The 23,899-nt window shown below is 39.9% G+C and overlaps 1 protein-coding gene across 9 annotated transcripts in view; it reads left to right on the forward strand.

Annotated features, from left to right (window-relative positions):
* The window catches only part of TENM3 (teneurin transmembrane protein 3), a 1,679,324-nt gene that overhangs the window by 555,369 nt on the left and 1,100,056 nt on the right, over positions 1-23,899 (forward strand). The window lies entirely within an intron of this gene.

A 23,899-nucleotide genomic window follows, 5' to 3' on the forward strand; every position in this document is an offset into this window, starting at 1 on the left:
TTAAATGGACCTGTGTGGCATAAGATAGTGGAAAGAGCATGAGAGCCATACATAGGAGAGGGGAGGAGACAGGGGTTGATATGGATGGTGTGTACAGAGTGTGTGAAAGGGGGTAGATGTGAGTGAATGCAGCAGCTAGAATATAACTTTTATAATGCAAATGCTAAATATAAATACATTTCGCAGTACAAATAAACTGGTCACCAGTTTGGTGAATGTCTTGCATGTCTAACCTGTCTCCTGCCCAACTACCATGTTTAACTGCCCTGGCACTTTGCAAAATATAGCATTTGGATAAAATCTGCACAAGCGCCCCCTGCACAAGTGCCTACCCTTTTGATAAGTCTAAATATATAGAGAAGTTTGTGCTTAGATCAAACACTGATTTAACTCGTTAATAAATTGACTATCTTAATCAGTAGGAGACAATAAAAGGCAGATACAAACAATCAAGCTTGCAGACCAACATGGATCATGAATGACCTTACGACATCAGGGAACAATCTCAGTGAGATTAATGAAATATATACCATTAATATAGGCTTACAAAGATGGAAGTGAGGGTGCAAACTTCAATTTCATGCAGCAGATGAATGAAATATACAGTATATCTGTATGAAGAGAAGAGAGATGAGTGTTAGATTCATGTCTTGTTTAACTGACCTGGGAAAAATATGGCACTTCGATAAAACCTGCACAAGTGAATGCAGAATACTGAGGAAAATCGGTCTGTTAATGTATGGGAATAAAAAAAATAAAGATATACAGCTCTGGCAAAAATTAAGAGACCATCACATCAAAACTCTGTCATGGGCAGCCCATTCTCCAGACCTGAACCCCATTGAAAACCTCTGGAATGTAATCAAGAGGGTGGATAGTCACAAGCCATCAAGCAAAGAAGAACTGCATACATTTTTGTGCCAGAAGCAGTGTGAAAGACTGGTGGAAAGCATGCCAAGACGCATGAAAGCTGTGATTAAAAATCATGGTTACTCCACAAAATATTGATTTCTGAACTCCTCCTGAGCTAAGTCATTAATATTGCTGTTTCTAAATGATTATGAACTTGTTTTCTAAGCATTACTTGAGGTCTGAAAGCACTGTTGTTGTTTTTTTTTTAATTTTGACCATTTCTCCTTTTCAGAAAAAAAATACAAAATTTATTGCTTGGAAATTCGGAGACATGTTAGAAGCTTGTTGTCACGATCAATTTTTGGATCTGTGTCAGAGCTGCATTCTCATATTAAGCCGTTTTTCCTTTCAGGCCATTGGGGTTATTATCAGTTTTTCCCCCCGGTGGCCTCTGGTGTAATTACATGACTGGTGAATTTTCTGATTTTGGTGGTGACCACTCCCACCTTCCTTTAAAAGGTCACCTGAGGCATCAGCTGGTGTTGGTGATACACTTCATTTTGGATACCAACCGTGGTGAAGACAGGAGCTGGCTGAGTGCAGTGATGCGTAAGCTGAATGCTGATCTGGTGCCTAACTCTGCTGTGCAGTGCATTGCAGCAGACAAAGCTAAGTGTTGTTTGTCTTACCTTGCTTGTATATCTTCCCTTGGTGTTACATTAGTGCAGCGGTGGGACCGGTGTCCGCACTTACCAATTACCTTTTGAGGGATAGGTGCAGGGCAAGTGAGGGCTAAGGTTTCTTGCTCGGCGACGGTTTGAAAGAAACCGTATAGGCACATCAGGATAGACCAGGACACGGCCGCAGGAGAGTGCAGGAGATGTCCATTTCCCCATTCCCTATCGCAGGGCCCACCATTGTAATTGTGTCCCCGTGTTCCCTTGTTTGTTTGCTGTTTTGTGACCGACCGATTGCTGGGTCGTGTCACAAAGGGCCAGTCACTTCGTGACACTTGTAGACTAAATGAACAATTTACGTTTTACTCAAAAATATACCTATAAAGAGAAAAATCAGACAAATTGAACATTTGAAAGTGGTCTCTTAATTTTTGCCAGAGCTGTATGTCTGAATGAGGCCTAAGGGATGTTGTAATCTGACTTCCTAGTCTCACTGTTTGCTAAAACAGTGCACCTTAGGTGGCAGTAGTGCTTATCCAATTGGCGGCTACAGAGCCCTATGTATATATTTTTTTAAACACTGGGTCTTTCACCAACTTTAGTCCAACCCTAAACTTAAAATAGGTGACTGGTGTTTGAAATAGAAAAGCAAATAAAATGTTGTTCTGCAAAATACAGGGAGGCAAAGCTTTACTTTTATACTTGAGTAGGGAACACACCACCTTTTCTTCTGGCTACATCTCCCACCATTCCTAAATTCTGGCAGATGTCATGGACTATCAGGAAATACTGGAAAGTTTTTATTTTCATTTTAACATATCCTTTATATATATTAAATTCTAAAACTTTCAAGACAAGATGAATAAAATTAGTGAATATTTTCTAAAAAGAAAAAAAAAATTGGGAAGTGTTCCTTTTAATCCTTACTGCTCAAAGTCTCGGTATTAGAGCCCTTGTTAAAACACACAAATTAATGGGAATTTGAAACGAGGAATCATAATTTATGTCATATAGTATGTAAACTGAGATAATTGGGTGCTGACTGCTGTGAATTAGAGGCATAATTTAGGCAGAGTTTAATTATGAAGTGTTATCTGCTATCTGGACACAGTTTGAGCTGATAAGTTGAAGCAGAAATTTAGAATGACTACGACATAAGTGTCTACAGCAGGTATTGTGCCAATTAACCTACAGAATATGGAAATCATCATTTATTTGCAGTGACTTCGCATTTTTAACCTACAAGCAAACTGGCTTACTACTAATTATTTAAGTTGGAAAAGTTATTTTGCTCTACTATGGAGTGTAATAAGAATGCGCTGACTTCAATTACAGGTGTAGCATTATTCTCAATGCCAAAATGCAGGCAATTATCTTGACAGAGGAAACAGTTTTTTCATGATGTATCTGTTTTACGGATGACATTGTAGTCTATGGTTGACAGTTTGGCGCAGGCTTAAAGCATCTTTGACGTGTAGAATATAATGGCTTTCATTTAATTCATACATCATTAAAAGTGCATGTCTGTGACAGATGGCATACAAATATCCATCGCCCATACCTATAAACATTCTAAATGTATGTAAAAACTTAAGGGCTCAGGCATATTACCATATTTTCGGTCCAAGTGCTATATGACAAAACTTCAGATTGCACTCTAACCAATGTTATTCTACGGGGCCATGCACATGTGGTTTTTTCCTAGGACCAGCTCAGTCAGAGGAAAAATTCGCTGCATGCCCTAGTTGGGTCTGATTTTCTCCTTGCACTTGGCCATGCAAGTCAATGAGTCATTGGAAAACATCGGACCGCACTGCATAGGATGACATCTGAGAGCAGTCCAATTTCCCAGGGCAGTAGCATCGGTAAGCCAAATCTCCGACTCCTCGATTTCCCTGTCCCTGATTACCAACTCCACAACACTGGTCACTATTGAGTATGTACATAAAGTTCAGCACAGATTCATCCTTAGATCAGGAATAGAACAGACATTTATAGGACATTTCATAACTTTCCCAAATTCTTATGAAAATGTTTACATCATTCCTGCACTGAACTACTGAACCCAATTTATTATGTATTTTAGGAGTCGGTCCATTTTATACCAACTCCAACTCCACCACAATGGACACCGACTCTGACTCCATAGCCCTGCGATTTCCACAGACTACCAGAATGGAGAAGATAGAGACATTTTTTCCATCTTCTCCTCATCTGAGAAAATCAGAGCGCACTATGCTTTCACTCTGATCAAACTCTGAGTGTGAGTAGCATAATCGGCCCGATTCTATTGGATGAGACAAAAATACGCTAGTGTGACCCTAACCTAGGGAATGCTTTTTCAATGGACCTTGCATGATAGAATTGGTAGTTCTCGACACAATTTTAACATGTATATCAGAAGCTTTCAGACTGGAGGTGCTAAAAGTAGGTTAAAAATGTGATATTAACATGGTAATAGACAGCAAGATTGTGAACAACTGGAAAATCTCATAAACATATTATCATGATAAGTTGCATCCAATAAGGTTCTGTGCATATCTGTTTCTGTTAATTCCATTCATCTGATCCATTATTGAAGAAGAATAACCAAACAAAAGTGAATCTTTCACCAGACATCAAAATAGAAACTGCAAATATTAATAAATAGATCTAGTAGACCTGATGAGGATGGAGTACTTAGGCCGAGAGTCACAGGAGTGTAATGCGAGCGTCATGCGAGTACAATCAGATTTTTCACACCTAGTATCCTATTTACATCCAAATGCAGTGTGATTGCTATCCGACAGCAATGCGATTTTAACATGCGCTTTTACATACAGCAATTCTTTGCGTCATTTACACATCATTTTCAAAAGAAATATTGTTCAAAACACATAGATAGATAAATGCTGGCAATTCAGCTGCCACGTACAGTAAAATCACAGATTGACAGGTTACATTAGATAGAATAGATTGAATAGATCAAAAGTATTGACAACCCTGCAATTCTGTCAGATAATACTCAGTTTCTTCCTGAAAATGATTGCAAACACAAATTCTTTGGTATTATTATCTTCATTTAATTTGTCTTAAATAAAAAAGCACAACAAGAATTGTCCTAAAGCCAAATTGGATATAATTCCACACCAAACATAAAAAAGAGGGTGGACAAAAGTATTGGCGCTGTTCGAAAAATCATGTGATGCTTCTCTAATTTGTGTAATTAACAGCACCTGTAACTTACCTGTGGCACCTAACAGGTGTTGGCAATAACTAAATCACACTTGCAGCCAGTTGACACGGATTAAAGTTGACTCAACCTCTGTCCTGTGTCCTTGTTTGTACCACATTGAGCATGGAGAAAAGAAAGAAGACCAAAGAACTATCTGAGGAGGACTTGAGAAACCAAATTGTGAGGAAGCATGAGCAATCTCAAGGCTACAAGTCCATCTCCAAAGACCAGAATGTTCCTGTTTCTACCGTGTGCAGTGTCATAAAGAAGTTTAAAGCCCATGGCACTGTGGTTAACCTCCCTAGATGTAGATGGAAAAGAAAAATTGACAAGAGATTTCAACGCAAGATTGTGCGGATGTTGGATAAAGAACCTCGACTAACATTTGCACAATCTTGCATTGAAATCAAGCTGCCCTGCAGTCCGAGGGTACAACAGTGTCAACCCGTACTATCCGTCGGCATCTGAATGAAAAGGGACTGTATGGTAGGAGACCCAGGAAGACCCCACTTCTTACCCCAATACATAAAAAAGCCAGGCTGGAGTTTGCCAAAACTTACCTGAAAAAGCCTAAAACGTTTTGGAAGAATGTTCTCTGGTCAGATGAGACAAAAGTAGAGCTTTTTGGGCAAAGGCATCGACATAGAGTTTACAGGAGAAAAAAAGAGACATTCAAAGAAAAGAACACGGTCCCTACAGTCAAACATGGCGGAGGTTCCCTGATGTTTTGGGGTTGCTTTGCTGCCTCTGGCACTGGATTGCTTGACCGTGTGCATGGCATTATGAAGTCTGACTACCAACAAATTTTGCAGCATAATGTAGGGCCCAGTGTGAGAAAGCTGGGTCTCCCTCAGAGGTCATGGGTCTTCCAGCAGGACAATGACCCAAAACACACTTCAAAAAGCACTAGAAAATGGTTTGAGAGAAAGCACTGGAGACTTATAAAGTGGCCAGCAATGAGTCCAGACATGAATCCCATAGAACACCTGTGGAGAGATCTAAAAATGGCAGTTTGGAGAAGGCACCCTTCAAATATCAGGGACCTGGAGGAGTTTGCCAAAGAAGAATGGTCTAAAATTCCAGCAGAGCATTGTAAGAAACTCATTGATGGTTATCGGAAGCGGTTGGTCGCAGTTTTGGCTAAAGGTTGTGCAACCAAGTATTAGGCTGAGGGTGCCAATACTTTTGTCTGGCCCATTTTTGGAGTTTTGTGTGAAATGGTCAATGTTTTGCTTTTTGCTTCATTCTCTTTTGTGTTTTTTCATTTAAGGCAAATTAAATGAAGATAATAATACCAAAGAATTTGTGTTTGCAATCATTTTCAGGAAGAAATTGAGTATTATCTGACAGAATTGCAGGGGTGTCAACACTTTTGGCCACAACTGTACACATAGGATAGGTAGATATAGATGTCAGTGACACACACACATGTATATATATAAACTGTATATACATATATATATATTCATATATATATTTACTGTATATATTACAAAGATAGAAGAAAAGCCAGCAAATCAGCAGCCGTGTACTGTAAAATCACAGCAGGAGCCGACAGGATAGAATAGATGGATTACATACAGTAAATACAAATAGAATAGGTAGATATACAGATGTCAGTGACAAATACAATTAGTACAGTGTGTGCAACTTACTGTACATGTATTTAATTAATAAACGATTATTTTTCTGAAAAAAATGGCGTTGACTCCCGTGTACTTTTCTTAACCAGCAGAGGGCAAGCTGGTGGCTGGGGGCAGATGTTTATTGCCTGGGAAGGGGGGAATACTCATGGAGCTTCCCAGGTTATTGATATCAGCTCACGGCTGTATACTAAGCCTTTACATGCTATTAAAATGGGAAACCCTAAAAAAAATTACATAGGGACCCCCTATAATTACTAACCAGAAAAGGCTATGCAGACAGCTGCGGGCTGATATTAACAGCCTAGGAAAGGACCATGGATACTGGCCTGAGGTTAGTAATGGAGAAGCATCTATAAGATGCCCACATTACTATCATAGTCATATTGTATAAAAACACAGACGCTCAGAAAAAGTCCTTTAATTTAAAAAAATGACACAGACTCCTTTAACAAATCTTAACTAAACCATACTCATGGTGCCGTCAGACAGATCCTGAGAGTTCACAGCCAATGAACTCACTTCAAATATGTGACATCAGCACGAGCGTGGTGGGAAATTTTCCCACGGCACTCGCACTGATGTCAGAAAGGTGAAGTGAGTTCATTGGCTGTGATTGTAAGTATGCCTCTCCATTACTAACCTCAGGGTTGATGTCACCTGACAATACAAAGTTGACATCAACCCCCCTAACTATCACCCCACTTGCCACCGCGACAGAGCAAGTGTGAAGAACGAACCTTAGTGCCAGAATTGGTACATCTCATAGATGTGCCTTTTCTGGGGCAGCTGAACACTGATGTTTTTAGCCTGGGGGAGGTATCCATCACCCCTTCCTAGGCTATTACCTTCTTCACAGGCTATAAACATCGGCCCCCAGCTGTTGGCTTTCCCTCTACTGGTTAAGAAAATTACGTGGGTAGCCACCCCAATTTATTCAGAAAACTAATCTTTTATTAATTCAATACATGTCCGGTAATTTGCACACACACTGTACTAATTGTATTTGTCACTATCATCTATATATCTTCCTATTCCATTTGTATTTACTGTATGTAATCCATCTCTTCTATCCTGTCGTCTCCTGCAGTGATTTTACACTACGTTGCTGCTGCATTGCTGGATTTTTTTCTATCTATCCATGTAATATATATATATATATATATATGTGTGTGTCACTGACATCTATATATCTATCTATTCTATGTGTATATACCTATTCTGTCTATTGTATTCTAACCTGTCACTCTGTGATTTTACTGTATGCGACACATGAATTGCCAGCTTTTTAAAGGACACCGGTGTGTAAAAATAGTGTAGCACTTTTTTTTCTTGCACCCATAGGCTTGCATTGGTGACTCTCGGCCGAGACTCGGTGACAATCGCAGCATGCTGCGATTTTACATCCACATCGAATACAGATGAGGAAAAAAAAAGCTGTTGTGAGCTGCCCCATAGATTAACACTGGGCCGAGTGCTATGCGATGTTTTCACCATAGCATTCGGCTGTATTCTACGGTAGTGTGACTCCGGCCTTACTTTGAAAATCCATACCAGGGTAACTGTGTAATCCTAATATTCAGTAAAAGGAGCATGTTAGATTTAGAACTCTACTCATCAAACACCCATTTCAATATCAGGTAGGAACTCTTTTTAAAAGGGTTATACATTCACTTTGAAATAAATTTTCAACGTAAAACATCGGCCTTATCCAGTTGAAATCTATTTAATCATTTAAACAGATCATATTGTGACTTCTGGTGACAGATTCTCCATAATTGCAGTGCCAGAATCATCTCCTAACAACATGTCCATCTCACTCCATTGACATGGGGTTTCTATCATATTGTCTGCCATTTTACTAGGCAAAATAGAGCAGGGTGTGCAGTTTAGTCCTAACCTGTCATGAAGGCTCCAATGCAGAGGTGAATACAGCCAAACAAATAAGCACTACTTCAACTGCATACATGCCATGGAGCAGGCGAAATGTATTTCTATTCCTCGTTCCTGTGGGCTATGAGGAGAAATTACTAGAGGGCCATGATGCCACACTCAATGACCCTCCAGTCCTGGATGGCGCAGTGTTATGGCATGAGCTGTATATGTAGTGCTCTCGATGTTCAGTTTTTGAAAAATGTGACCTTGAAGGTTAATTGAATCTCAGAGCTGCTCGAACGTTATTGTTGTTCCCGAGAAGAAAGCGCGCTCATCGAATCATTGGATATTGTGGGAATAAATATTTATACATATAAAACATTTTGATTAGCTGCATTGAGAACAATGCATGCTCATTACCTGCTATTAAAACCCTTAAACCTCTTGTTACAAGAATGAGCTGTATATAATTGATGTTAAGCCGCTCATTGAAGGAAATCATAGCCTCTGTTCCTGCTAAGTGCAGGCATCATTGAATTATTATACAAGCTTATTTGTACTATTGATAATACACGTTGTCAGTCAACGTGTCAGAGGATGTCGCATTTACTGAATATGTTTATTGGAGCAAGGCTGTTTTTCCCCTTATGTAATGGAAGAGAAAACTAAGAACTAGTCTTCTTGAAATATACCTATTCATTTAATTGTTCTCTATAGAAGTTATAGCAAATCGTTGGACTCAGTCTATTTGCAAAAAAATATTTATTGAGAATATGAGGAGCTGTGCCTCATTGGTTTTAAAGGGACTGTCTGGTGAAAGGATGTTAACATCACTTATATTATGCCATGACCCCATTCCACCCACTTTGTAGGAGCTGGGCAAAAATGACATGAAAATGCCAAAAGTTATAATTTTGCACTTTTTCAAATAAAAGATAACTTCTTTTCTATGTACAATCTCTTTAATGTACAGTTTCTCTATACAGATGGGAAAGTTGGTCTCCAAACTCTGGATGCTGATATAGGTATTTCAGTTATAACATTGCAGATATGGGGGGACTGACTGTTGACAGCAGCACCAAATGCTAATATTGGAAAGCTGTGTCCGTTCTTTGAGTAGAGGGGTGATTACATATGTGCACTGCTCCTCATTTACCATACTCTTTGTCGGATTGCCAGAGATAGCCATCCCTCACTAATCTACCAGTTATCACCAATTGTTTAGGTTTCATAAGGTCTATTCAAGAAAATGTTTTAGCATAAGCTTCGTTCCTGCCAAGTTTTCTGCTTCCAATGAATACATTACGTTGAGGCTATGAAAGATGTCTGACAATGGCAGTAAATCTAAAGGGTGGGCCATTTATATGGATACACCTAAATAAAATGGGAATGGTTGGTGACCCAGATCGGCAAGCTGAATTTGAAGAATGGGAAAAACAAAAAATTGGAACAGGACCCTCAGTTTACACAGAACATTATGTTCAGTGTTGAGGCAAACTTTTGTGGGTGGGCCATTTATATGGTTACACCTAAATAAAATGAGAACTGTGACAATTTTCTTGCGTAGGGTGTGATGCATTGAAATCTGCTGCAATGACCCGGTTACACAATTTCTATCCGCTCCTCACGTGTTAACTCTGCGACATGTTAATGGCTGTAAACAAAGAGAAACTTGTAAATAACTCAGGAAAGAATAAAGTTACGTTAAACCAAGCACACCATTGTATTTCTTTTGAAATTATCAATAAGTTTGATGTGTCACATGACCCTCTTCCTATTGAAAAAACTAAAGTTGGATCCAAAATGGCCGACTTCACCACCCATCTTGAAAAGTTTTCCCCCTCCCATATACTAATGTGCCACAAACAGGAAGTTGATATCACCAACCATTCCCATTTTATTTAGGTGTATCCATATAAATTGCCCACCCTGTATAAAATATAACCGCATCCATTTAACATATATGTTATGAGTTGTTTATGAGCTTTTCATGATACATCTGAATGCCATCTTAGGTTATAGGTTAGGTGATGTTGGCCACTATTGCGCATCTGTCACAGACATCTGACACCCATAAAAAAACTAGTGAGATATTCAGATCTCACACATTTATAGCATATCCACAGGATTCGCCATATTGTAGCTGAGAGTCTCAACAATGGGACCTGAATGTATCTTGAAAAAGGTCCTGATGCCAACCACTCTCAGTGGAGAGGTGGTCTGAATTCCCATTCAATTGTGTAAAGGTACTGTCACACTTAGCGATGCACCAGTGATATGACGCGGTCAGGATCGCTGGTGCATCGCTAAGTGGTCGCTAGTGAGCTGCCACACAGGCAGATCTCACCAGCGACATAGCAGCGGTCGGGGGTCATTACTTACGTGTCAGCCGAGGCGATCCTAACGTCCTCCCGCCCGCATCCACGCGTCGCTCGTCGGCGCCACAGGAAGCCCAGCAGGAATCTGACGACGAGAAACGGTCCAGGCCGTTCTCGCACTATCAACGATAATCAGCGGGGGAGCCGGTCGGAGGTAAGTATCACACATAGCGATATCGCTAGCAATATCACTGCTAAGTCACAAAACCAGTGACGTTATAGCGATATTGCTAGCGATATCGCTTAGTGTGACAGGCCCTTAAGACTTCTGAGCAGCTCATCACAGTGGGAGATGGGGTCCCATTATCAAAATAGCAGTTCTCATTGGTGGAATCTGCATCTTTTATACATTTATGACATATCCTATGGAGGTGTGACTACCCCTCTAATGCCACGTTTACTTGACCATTATTTGGTCAGTATTTTACCTCAGTATTTGTAATCCAAAACCAGGAGAGGAACAATCAGAGGAAAAGGATAATAGAAACATGGCATAACTAACAGACCCCTAATGAACTCATCAGTATGTACAGTACATTGGAAGCTTTCTGGTCATACACACACTAAGGCCATGTGCAGATGCTCAATATTTGGTCAGTATTTCACATCAGTATTTGAAAGCCAAAAAATGTGCACCACTTCTGCATTTTTTATCCACTCCTGATTTTGTCTTACAAATACCGAAGAAAAAAACTCACCAAATACTCCACACATGCACATTGCCTAAGGCCCCGATTTATCAAGACTTGCGAGGGGCGTAGTAGCATGCACATGCATGTGTACCTTGCCACAAATCTTAGTGGAGCAAAGGCTGGAGCAAGATTTCCTGTGTAAACAACAACTCCACTCATTTTTTAGTTGATGAATGGGGGTTGCCACGCCCCGTCCCACCCTAGCTCTTCCCTATTTGTTGGAGTCTGATGAAAAATGTGTGAAAATGTCAAAAATTTTGCACAGTCTCACGCTGCACAAATATGTTTGCAACTTTTTCTGCCATAAAAGTCTTGATGAATTGAGGCTTAAATGTAAGGGAAACACAAGATACAGTTGTGGCCAAAAGTATTGACACCCCTGCAATTTTGTCAGATAATACTCAGATTCTTCCTGAAAATGATTGCAAACACAAATTCTTTGGTATTATTATCTTCATTTAATTTGTCTTAAATGAAAAAACACAAAAAGAATTGTCCTAAAGCCAAATTGGATATAATTCCACACCAAACATAAAAATGAGGGTGGACAAAAGTATTGGCACTGTTCGAAAAATCATGTGATGCTTCTCTAATTTGTGTAATTAACAGCACCTGTAACTTACCTGTGGCACCTAACAGGTGTTGGCAATAACTAAATCACAATTGCAGCCAGTTCACATGGATTAAAGTTGACTCAACCTCTGTCCTGTGTCCTTGTGTGTACCACATTGAGCATGGAGAAAAGAAAGAAGACCAAAGAACTGTCTGAGGACTTGAGAAACCAAATTGTGAGGAAGCATGAGCAATCTCAAGGCTACAAGTCTATCTCCAAAGACCTGAATGTTCCTGTGTCTACCGTGCGCAGTGTCATCAAGAAGTTTAAAGCCCATGGCACTGTGGCTAACCTCCCTAGATGTGGACGGAAAAGAAAAATTAACAAGAGATTTCAACGCAAGATTGTGCGGATGTTGGATAAAGAACCTCGACTAACATCCAAACAAGTTCAAGCTGCCCTGCAGTCCGAGGGTACAACAGTGTCAACCCATACTATCCGTCGGCATCTGAATAAAAAGGGACTGTATGGTAGGAGATCCAGGAAGACCCCACTTCTTACCCCAAGGCATAAAAAAGCCAGGCTGGAGTTTGCCAAAACTTACCTGAAAAAGCCTAAAACGTTTTGGAAGAATGTTCTCTGGTCAGATGAGACAAAAGTAGAGCTTTTTGGGCAAAGGCATCAACATAGAGTTTACAGGAGAAAAAAAGGCATTCAAGGAAAAAAACATGGTCCCTACATTCAAACATGGCGTAGGTTCCCTGATGTTTTGGGGTTGCTTTGCTGCCTCTGGCACTGGACTGCTTGACCGTGTGCATGGCATTATGAAGTCTGAAGACTACCAACAAATTTTCCAGCATAATGTATGGCTCAGTGTGAGAAAGCTGGGTCTCCTTCAGACGTCATGGGTCTTCCAGCAGGACAATGACCCAAAACACACTTCAAAAAGCACTAGAAAATGGTTTGAGAGAAAGCGCTGGAGACTTCTAAGGTGGCCAGCAATGAGTCCAGACATGAATCCCATAGAACACCTGTGGAGAGATCTAAAAATGGCAGTTTGGAGAAGGCACCCTTCTAATATCAGGGACCTGGAGTAGTTTGCCAAAGAAGAATGGTCTAAAATTCCTGCAGAGCATTGTAGGAAACTCATTGATGGTTACCGGAAGTAGTTGGTCGCAGTTATTTTGGCTAAAGGTTGTGCAACCAAGTATTAGGCTGAAGGTGCCAATACTTTTGTCTGGCCCATTTTTGGAGTTTTGTGTAAAATGATCAATGTTTTGCTTTTTGCTTCATTCTCTTTTGTGTTTTTTCATTTAAGACAAATTAAATGAAGATAATAATACCAAAGAATTTGTGTTTGCAATCATTTTCAGGAAGAAACTGAGTATTATCTGACAAAATTGCAGGGGTGTCAATACTTTTGGCCACAACTGTATGGACAAGGATGTGGACTATTTTGCTAATAGCTGTAAAGTTTCTTGGACACCGCTGTTCTTTGAAACATGATTTTTTTTTCCTACAAAACAATAATAAAGAGTCTAATACAGTTTTCCAACAATTCACGCTCCACAAAACAGCCTAATGCAAAGAATTAAAAATAAAATCTGAAGTCAGAAACCCGATTCATCTTTGATTAGTTGCCAGTTTTTGGAACACTCAATCTGGTGACTTTTGAGCTTCTATTGAGAAAAAAAAAGCGCTTAGTATTAGGTTGTGGAGGCTTTGAGGATCTGATAGCTTGGGGAAAGGCACAGAGAGAAATTTCCAAAATAGCGGGAATAACTTTCTACAAACATGTCAGTGTTCCTTTGTTCAGGGACTTTTGATAAATTAGGAGCCAATAAGGAAGCGGATTAAAGCCTGAATAGTGTGATAAACCATGTGCCAAACACTTTCTATTTTCTTTTTTTATGCTAATATTTTTTATTTTGACGTTCCAAGTAGCTACAAGACGTGACCGCCGTGAATTGCCACCTGTCAGAAGATCCCGATACATCTGTGTCCTCAGCAAGTGAAATATATGTTCCCCTGCTTGTAAACATGAGTAATCTTACGGCGTTTACATCATTCATAATTGTCACCGGCGCTTTTATCATCTTTGTGTTCGACTTAAATTTAAGCAGTCAATTAGTTTTACATTTTTATTGATTAAGCATTTGTGTTTTACATTGTACTCGTTTAAGCATCCATTAAATTGGCTGACTCGAAAGGTAGAATTAAAGGATTAAGGCCAGAGCCGCTGCTGCAGTTACAGAAGGCGAACACTGTGGTTGTTTGCTGAGTTGTCTAATGATGTGCTCAATACTGAAGATGTCAGGCCGCATTAATTGCTTAACGTATAAAACAGCTGTCAGTGTGTGAGCATGCTAGGCATTGTAGTGCAACAAAAATGAATGAGCAACAAGATCAGAATCTTCTTTATTTGACTTTTGCATTCGATGTAGCTGATAACTGCCCTGGATTTTATTGGTAGTCTAATATAAAACCATAAAGAACATAAAACAAAATCAAGACATATTGGCCCTGACTTACCATTTGCCTTATATTTAAGTCACGTTCCTTTTTTTGTCTTGTGGTTTCGTTTATGGCACCAAAGTGATAAAAATGGCACACGCGATTCATTTTGTGCAAAGTCAAAAATGGATCTTCTTCCTTCTTCCTTTCTTCTTTTATTGGTGGCAAAAGTTGGAAAAATTGCACTAAAATTTTGACCGGCTCAAAAATGCACTCTGGGAGGACTGGAGTGGAGTTGCGTCAAATTTTTTGACTTTTTAAACAATCGCAGATGATGAATCAGGCTAAAATTTCTGGAATTGCTAGACTCTGCTAATATTGTAGATTGATGCTTTTTTATGCGTTTTGTGGTTGATTTTTTTGCTGCTCAGCCTCATTGGCGCACGTTGTTAATCAATTTGTGATAAATCGTAAATGCTCTTTGATTTTGTCTTTAACCTTTTTTGCGACTTTTTATTTATTGTAAACTAAATCACATGTTCTGGTTAAATGTTAAAACTTGCGCCAGAATTAAAAAAAAAAGTGGTGTACTGTAGATGTGAGGTTCAACAGGAAATGTGTTTTCACAGTTAAATATGGAATCAATCATTGTTTGCAGACCAATTACACGATACCAAGGAAAAATAGCGATATTTAGCCATATTTATCCATTACATCCTATATTTTAAGTGTCAAACCCAAGGACAGTCATGGAAACTAATATTAGTTACCGTAATTATAACTGGGGCCGTTCTGTTTCAATTAAAGTGTGTAGAATTTGGCGGATACTCCAATGGAAGCTAAACAGACCGCATTATAAAGGGATATGTATGATAGCTTTTATATCCGTCATGCAAAAAATACAGTTTGCAATAAAACTGATGGTGATTCTGGTGCCATATTGATGTATGGATAGTGGTTCTGATGACATATTCATGTACTAATGGTAGTTCTCGTCTCGCATTCCTGTACTGATGGTGATTGTGGTGAACATTTTCATGTAGTAATGGTTGTTCTGGTGCTGTATTCATGCACCATTGATGGTTCTGGTGATGTATTCGTGTAGTGATTATGGTTCTGGTGTTATATGCATTGCTAGAACCTTCATCAGTACATATAATCAGTAATAACCAGCCAAGGTAAAGCAGACAGCTGGCGGCTGATATTATCAGGCTGGAAAGGTCCATGGTTATTTATTCCTTCCCAGTTTAAAAATAACAGATTGCAGCCACCCCAAAATTAGCACATCACATTAGATGCACAAATTCTGGTGCTGTGTCCGGCTCTTCCCGATTACCCTGGTGTGGTGGCAATCCCCTTAATCAGCTCCTTATGTCCACATATCCAGCCACTCTCTTGTAATGTCTCCATAGCTAGTCCATTGTGTCATCATAGCCAGCTCCTCTTGTAGTGTCACCATAGACAGCCCCTCTTGTAATATACCCATAGCCAGCCCCTTATGTCCCCATAGCCAGCTATTCTTATAATGTGCCCATAGCCAGACTCTTATGTCCCCTTAGCCAGCTCCTATTCCAATGTCACCATAGCCATCCCTCTTGTAATATCCCCATAACCAGCTCCTTATGTCTAAATAGCCATCCTCCTCTTGTAATATCCCCATGGCCAGCCTCTTATGTACCCATAGCCAGGCCCTTCAGTGATGTTCCCACACACACTCTTATGTACAGATAGGTAGCCACTTTATGTCTCCATAGCCAGCCCTTTATGTCCTCAGAGCTAGCCCCTCTTGTAATGTCCCCAAAGCCAGCTTCCTATGTCCCCATAGCCAGACCCCCTTGTAATATCTGCATAATCAGCTCATTATGCTTGCATAGCCAGCCCCCTCTTGTAATGTCCCCATAGCCAGCCCCTTATGTCCTTGTAGCCAATCCCTCTTCTAATGTTCACTTAGTCAACCCCTATTTTTAATGTTCCCATATTCAGCTCCATATGTCCACATAGCCAACCCCCTTTGTAATGTCCCCACAGCCAGCTTCTTATTTCAATATTTACAGCCCCTTCCTGTAATGTCCCCATAGTCAGCCCCTTATGTCCTTTTAGCCAGACGCTCTTGTAATGTTCACATAATCAGCCCCTATTGTAATGTCCCCATAGTCAGCTCCTTATTTCTACATAGCCAGCTACCCTCTTGTAATGTCCCTATGGTCAGACCCTCTTGTGATGTCCCCACAGCCCCTCTTATGTCCACATAGCCAGCCCCTATTGTAATGTCCCCATAGTCAACTCCTTATGTCCACATAACCAGCCACCCACTTGTAATGTCTGTATAGCTAGCCCCTTATGTCTCATAGCTAGCCCCTCTTGTGATGTCCCCACAGAGCCTCTTATGTCCCCATAACCAGACCCTTAGGCTTATGTCCCCATAGCCAGCTCCTCTTGAATTGTCCCCACATACCCTAAGTATAATAGCCTCCATTCATTTTTGAATTAATAGAATGGAAATATAAAAAAGCTTATAATCACCTAATCCAGGCTTCCTGTCCAGCACATCTCTGTCTCCTCTGCCATCTGGTGCAGCAGTGGGCCCTGGCATGATGATGTCACTGCATAGCGATGTCCGATGTCCTCTGTGTGTGTCGGAGTTCCCAGCAAATCAGGGAGCTGAGTACAGCTCCTCTGCTCCTGTGACAGACAGCGCCAACATCAATTTTATTCTCACCTTACAGAAGTGAATACTATTGAGTAAGGGGAAGGAGCAATGGCCGGACGCAAGCAGAGAGAGGGGTGAATTGTGTCAGTGACTGACACTGCTACCCTGTGTGCCCACACCATGGTCATCACTGTGCTGAATGCCTGCGGCTGGAGGAAGGGGACAGGCATCAACAGACCCCCTCTGGTAGGCAGGAGGTAGGGCCCTAGGCAGATGCCTACCTTGCCTACCTCTGGTCTCAGCCCTGATTGTAATATCATATAGGTAGTAAGAGACAGAAACAGGAAAATTTATAAATTATTAAGATTTTTTTATATGGACTTTTGGCAATGGTGAAGCCTGGGCTTTTTCTTGGTCTATCTGATGACACTCAGTAGAAAAGAGATTTGAGAAGCCCCTACCTTAAAGAATATGTCCATTGGTACCATTATAAGGGTGTACACAGTGTATATACTTCATTGTAGTCAGAATCACCACATCAATGTTAGGATTTAGGAACATTGCCAGAATGGTGGGAGGCCGGACTGGTTTTCAGGTTGCTTTAATCTTTACCCTGAAGCATATGTGATGTTCTTAGGTGAGGAAAAAGCTGCACTTGAAAGATTGATTTGTTTTAGATTTCATATTTCACTGTCAGCCATTGTAGACGAGCCTTGAATGTTACCCTTTGTGTTTATCATTTGTTTTCATAACCTCGGTAAGGTGATGAATTACTGGCGTCTGTCAGACTTTTTTAATAACTGAATTTTGCAAGTAAACAAATATATTGAGAGACTTATATTAGAAATGAACAATATTCCAACATGCAATAAAGCGTTCAAAATTCTTCTATTAGCTTTTATCCTGATTTCTGAGTATTTTTACCATTTTTACTAGGCTGGAGACTAGAAGAAAACTTCTTTTGTATCATTTGCATTATAGTAACCAATCAGCAGTGAGCATGCATCTGCTTTTTTCAATATAGAAATAAAAAGCTTGTGTTTCATTGCAATGATTTTAATACTTTGGCAACTAAATGTCTTGTTAAAAGTCTGTCAGTTAAGGTCTGCTCACACAGATCAACCAGCGACCGTAAACAACCAACGGTTGGTGAACAGGCAGACCACAGTAAATGATGCACAATACAGATCGCTCAGTGAGCATAATACTGCCATTGTTCTTGACAGCACAGATCCTCTTTACACACTCCAATGTGCCACCAAGAACGATAATCTTTTGTGAAAACCAAAACATTATTTTGCCTGAAGAAAAAGCGTTTTGCTCATTTTTGGGGCGTGATCAGCAGCTTATTTGCACTAAAATACGTTTGTTCACGATAAACTTTCAGTTTTAATGCGACGTTACTCCCTAAGGGTAGAAGTGTCTGCCAAACTACTTATCTACCTGAAAAGACTATAAAAATGTTCTCTTATTTTTCAGTTGTCTTGAAATAGATAACTAAAGTTTACTGATCAATATCGCAGTCAGCCTTTCCTCTGCTGTCTGTCTTTGCTCTCCTAGCCCACTAGGGTCAGGCTAATGAATGTTCAAGGTTTTAGATTTACAGTATATAATTTAAAAAAAAGTTTCAGTCATTTCGCACTTATTTCTGTTGTGTAGAACTACCATATTCCACCTATCTTGTATTTGCATTTTGAAATATTTTTTCCACTGGCCCTTAAGGAGTTAATTCAGCAAACAACCTCCACACCAACCCTTCCATACATTTGGCCTCCTTTTTCTCCTAACGTCAGCCATTACTTCTTCTACAATACAAGACTACAGCATTGAGGACATTAAGCTCAGCTAGAACACAAGAACATTATGCAAATTGCACAGAGATGTAGTCACTTTGGAAAGATCTCATCTTATTAGGCAATAGTTGTGGCATGTGACATCATTGTTCATTAGCCAGAGAAGCTTTCTAACTGGATGCAGCTCAGACTGCAGTAGACCCAGACTGACTGTGGCACCTCAATTATGTCTGTCCTTTAAATCAAAACTGGTAGAAAAGCATGATCTTGTTACACTTATCCCCACAGCAAGTTACATTGGCTGTTTTCATGACTCCTGTTGAAGTGAATGGAGAAAGCTGCACAATATGAGAGGGTCAAAAGATATCATAAGATCAGAAACTATGGCCCCTGAATCGTTCAGAACTGCTTTGTTCATGGGCACAACATAATGGATCATGTACAGCTCTGGCAAAAATTAAGAGACCACTTTCAAATGTTCAATTTGTCTGATTTTTCTCTTTATAGGTATATTTTTGAGTAAAGCATAAATTGTTCTTTTAGTCTACAAACTTCTGACAACATGTCTCCGAATTTAAAAGCAATACATTTTGTATCTTTTTTCTGAAAAGGAGAAATGGTCAAAATTTAAAAAAAAAACAGTGCTTTCAGACCTCAAATAATGCAAAGAAAACAAGTTCATAATCATTTAGAAACAACAATACTAATGTTTTAACTCAGGAAGAGTTCTGAAATCAATATTTTGTGGGATAACCATGATTTTTAAAAACAGCTTTCATGTGTCTTGTCATGCTTGCCACCAGTCTTTCACACTGCTTCTGGTGCAAAAATTTAAGCAGTTAAATAATAATAATAATAATTTTATTTCTATAGCGCCAACATATTCCGCAGCACTTTACATTATAGAGGGGACTTATACAGACAATAGACATTACAGCATAGCATAGCAATAAACACATAGATCAAAACAGATACCAAGAGGAATGAGGGCCCTGCTCACAAGCTTACAATCTATAAGAGAAAAGGGGAGACACAAGAGGTGGATGGTAACAATTGCTTTTATTGTTTTTATTGTTTGGACCATCCCTAGTTTAAGAATCGGGTGTTCCTGTTGCTGCATGAACCAGTTAACAGTGTAAATATGTAATAGTACAGACACAGAGGGCTATTAAATGCAAAAAGCATGTGAGAACATGATGCAAGAAACCTGGATATGGTAAAAAATTTTGAAATGAGCCACACAGGGATATTTAGGTTAGTGTGTTGAGGCGATAGGCCAGTCTGAACAAATGTGTTTTTAAGGCACGCTGTGGGGATTGGGGATTAATCGTATTAGCCTAGGTACTGCATTCCAAAGAATCGTGTGGCATGTGAAAAGTCTTGGAGATGGGAGTGGGAGGTTTTGATTAATAAGGATGTTAACCTCAGGTTATTAGCAGATCGGAGGGCACAGGTAGGGTGGTAGGCTGAGACGAGGGAGGAGAAGTAGGGTGGTGCTGAGCCGTGGAGAGCTTTGTGGGTGAGGGTAATAAGTTTGTACTGGATTCTGGAGTGGATGGGAAGCCAGTGTAAGGACTGGCACAAGGTAGAGGCATCTGTATAACGATTGGTGTGGAATATGATCCTGGCTGCAGCATTCAGGATGGATTGGAGAGGGGAGAGTTTGGTAAGAGGCGAGACCGATTATTAGAGAGTTACAATAGTCCAGACAAGAATGAATAAGAGAAACAGTAAGAGTTTTTGCAGAGTCGAAAGTAAGAAAGGGTCGAATTCTAGAAGTGTTTTTGAGGTGTAGATAACAAGAGCGAGCCAGTGGTCGTATGTGGGGGTGAATGAAAGCTCGGAATCAAGTATGACTCCAAGACAGCGGGCATATTGCTCGGGAGTAATGGTGGAACCACACACGGAAATGGCAATGTTGGGCATAAGTAGGTTAGTAGAGGGAGGAAACACGAGGAGTTCAGTTTTTGACAGGTTCAGTTTCAGATAGAGGGAGGACATGATGTTAGAGACAGCGGTAAGACAATCACTGGTATTTTCCAAAAAGGCAGGCGTGATATCAGGAGAAGAAGTGTATAATTGAGTGTCATCAGCATAGAGATGGTACTGGAACCCAAATCTACTGATTGCTTGACCAATAGGGGCAGTATACAAAGAGAAGATAAGGGGGCCTAGAACCGATCCTTGTTCTTTGATGGCTTGTGACTATCCATCATCCTCTTGATTACATTCCAGAGGTTTTCAATGGGGTTCAAGTCTGGAGAATGGGCTGCCCATGACAGGGTTTTGATGTGGTGGTCTCTTAATTTTTGCCAGAGCCGTAGATCTCAAATGTGACATGCCCTTTTATGCGTCTCGCTATGAATCTTACTCCAGACTGGAACTGGAGTAAGACTTTTGATGTAATATACAGTATGCCACAAGTTTTCATGAATTGGACGAGTGGGTGTCTTCCATTCCTTCCCAGCTCTGCCCTTTTTGGCACAGCTGGCTAAAACATACGGTATGTGAAAACTCCAAAATTGGCAAAATTTTGTGCAACCTCGTGTTATGCATTTTTTTTATACTTTTCAAAGTGCTTTATTACAGATGTATCAAGGCCTATATTTCTACATTGAAGCTGTTCTTCTGCTAAGCTCTCTCTTTTGCATGTGACAGAGAGTGCAATACTAGGTTGGCGACAAGAATGCCTGACTGTGCTTGCTATGGATTATGCTGGCTTGCAGAATGTCACATTTGCCATCAAAAAACATGAGCCTGTAATTATTTCAATGCATTTTTCATATACTGGATACACATAAATACAGAAATAAGTAATGTCTGGTTATTGATTCAATATATGACAATTATCAAGTCCAATGTCCTGTAGGGTCAGTGCTGCAGAGGCTCCCGAGACTTAAACCAACATTTTGTTGATTGAGTGTTGAGGTTAAACTGTGCTGACCGTGCATCCTACAGATACTTGGTGATATCGTAGAAGGAAATGATGTCCACCACCACGCAGAGCAAAGAGCCAATGCACAGTATTTAGAAGCAGAAAGTCTACTAAGTGAATGTTTGATGGATTGAGATATCAGGCACTAATGGGCAAATGCAACCAAATGCTATAGATGAATGGTCTCACTTCCAAGAAACCTGTTGATAAGTAGTGTTTGATTCTGTGTTAATCATAGACTTTTAGAAAAAAAAATGTTTGTGCCTCATTAATGTAATCCATTTACAATGGTAAATCGAAATGCAACCACTGAGGATATCAAGACACTAAAGTAATTAACAGGCAGCTTAAAACTGCTACTGTTCAAAGTGCATTTTGCCTTCTATCTCTGACTGAAAATGTCTGCTAATGACAAATGGAGATGCCACAATTGTGCACATTTGTCTGAAGCTGATACAATGACCCACTGTAATTACAAGGAGGGAGCGGCCTGCCATACATCTTCCGTTCCTAAGTTTTATTTTAGAGGATAAAAGCCTGCCATGATCTGTCTAGTCTGTGAATCAGACCACACATTGGCGGGTACTGGTCTATTATGACGGATAAGAGAATTGAACAAGTTGGTTACTTGGCACAGAGCCGTCTTGATCAGTCACAAGTTGCACAAAATCAATAATAGCTGATGTTTCATATGGTGGCTTTCTTTCAATGCCTAATTGCCTCATGTTAGTGTCTTGTAGTACATGAAGGCTTCATCTATACAGACATAATTAATGGTCTCCTTAAAGTGGACATGTTGGCTAGGAAAAGAGGTAGCCATTTTGTTATACTATATGGTAATAAAAATGGGTGTTACTATAATTTTTTGAACTTTAGAAAAAACATTTTGCTTTCTCCCCCATGTCAAAACCTTCTTTCATTACATCCTCAAAATTAAAATGGGTTAACCATCTTCACCTTTCATCAACCATCTACAATAAAGGTGAGCACTTGGATCTGCATAGTCCCAAAAACCTGTCCAGTGCCTTTGTATGAATGGTTAATGGTAACGCACATGATTGACCCTGTTTTGTACACTTCTAATGCTTCACGTCAACTGAGCAGCTCTTACAGGCTGCTAGGTAGATGGGGTTATGTGGACAGTTATGCATTGGGAGCTGACTGTCAATCAACAAGACATCAGTAGTCACACCTCGTCAACAGGGCAAAGCGGAAGAGAAGCAGCTGCTCGGTCTACGTGAATCTCTGTAAGCAACAGAATCGCCAGCATGAGCAGTCCATGACTGTTAGTGATAGTTAGCAACTACCTGTCCGTAAGTTCTTAGGCCATTAAAAAAAATTAAATAGTCAGAGTTTTTTAACTGCCTTTGGCTTGCTCTCAATCTATAATGGCTTGATGTATGAATGATATGTAGAAAGACTGATCTTGTGCAGGCCTAGATAGGTCCACCATTGTCTTCTACACTAATCCCTCTTATGTCCACAGTTTGGCATTTTCTTTAAATGAATACTCCTTCTGGAAGGGGTAGCAGTGACATATTGGTAGAGGTCTGATCCAATCCCACCTCAGTCTTCTAAATTTTACTCATTAAAAGTATTTTCCACACAGTATTAGAGAAGAATGAAACTCTTGTAATTTTAATTTGCCAGCTTTGCATAATTTTTCCAAAATTCATTTGGCAGTAAATCAATTCTCCGCTAATCAAAGGTATTGCTAATCTTCCAAAAATACTGAAGTCATGTGTATAACACTCTGAGGTCTCTTAGAACTCTTTCCAACCCCTTTCAAACTCTTTAAAGCAAGTGCAGCCTTGTTAATATCAGATGGAACTCAACATATAGGGCTATGGGTATACGAATGGTAACAGGTAGTACCAGTACTAGTAGCATATTTAATAATACATTGCACTCTTTGGCTTCTTTTATGCCTTTTAAAATCTGATGAATCACGTCCAGCTCTCATACCTCTCTCTCTCTTTCTCTCTCTCTCAAATGGATCTCTTTTCTTCAAAAAGTGACCTTTTTCACTGTTGTGCTGTCACACACATTATCTCTACAATATGTCTAGTGTTTCAAGACTTTTTCTCTTTCTTTCTCTATGGCTAAGTTGTGAGCAGTGACATTCTCTCCCTATCCAGATTCATCCAAATATGGCTGCTGCATTCCCTGCTTTTGCTCCTTCA

The sequence above is a fragment of the Dendrobates tinctorius genome, unplaced genomic scaffold (assembly GCF_039654945.1).
Source record: "Dendrobates tinctorius isolate UK_male_01 unplaced genomic scaffold, ASM3965494v1 ptg000008l, whole genome shotgun sequence".
NCBI classification, from domain to species: Eukaryota; Metazoa; Chordata; class Amphibia; order Anura; family Dendrobatidae; genus Dendrobates; species Dendrobates tinctorius.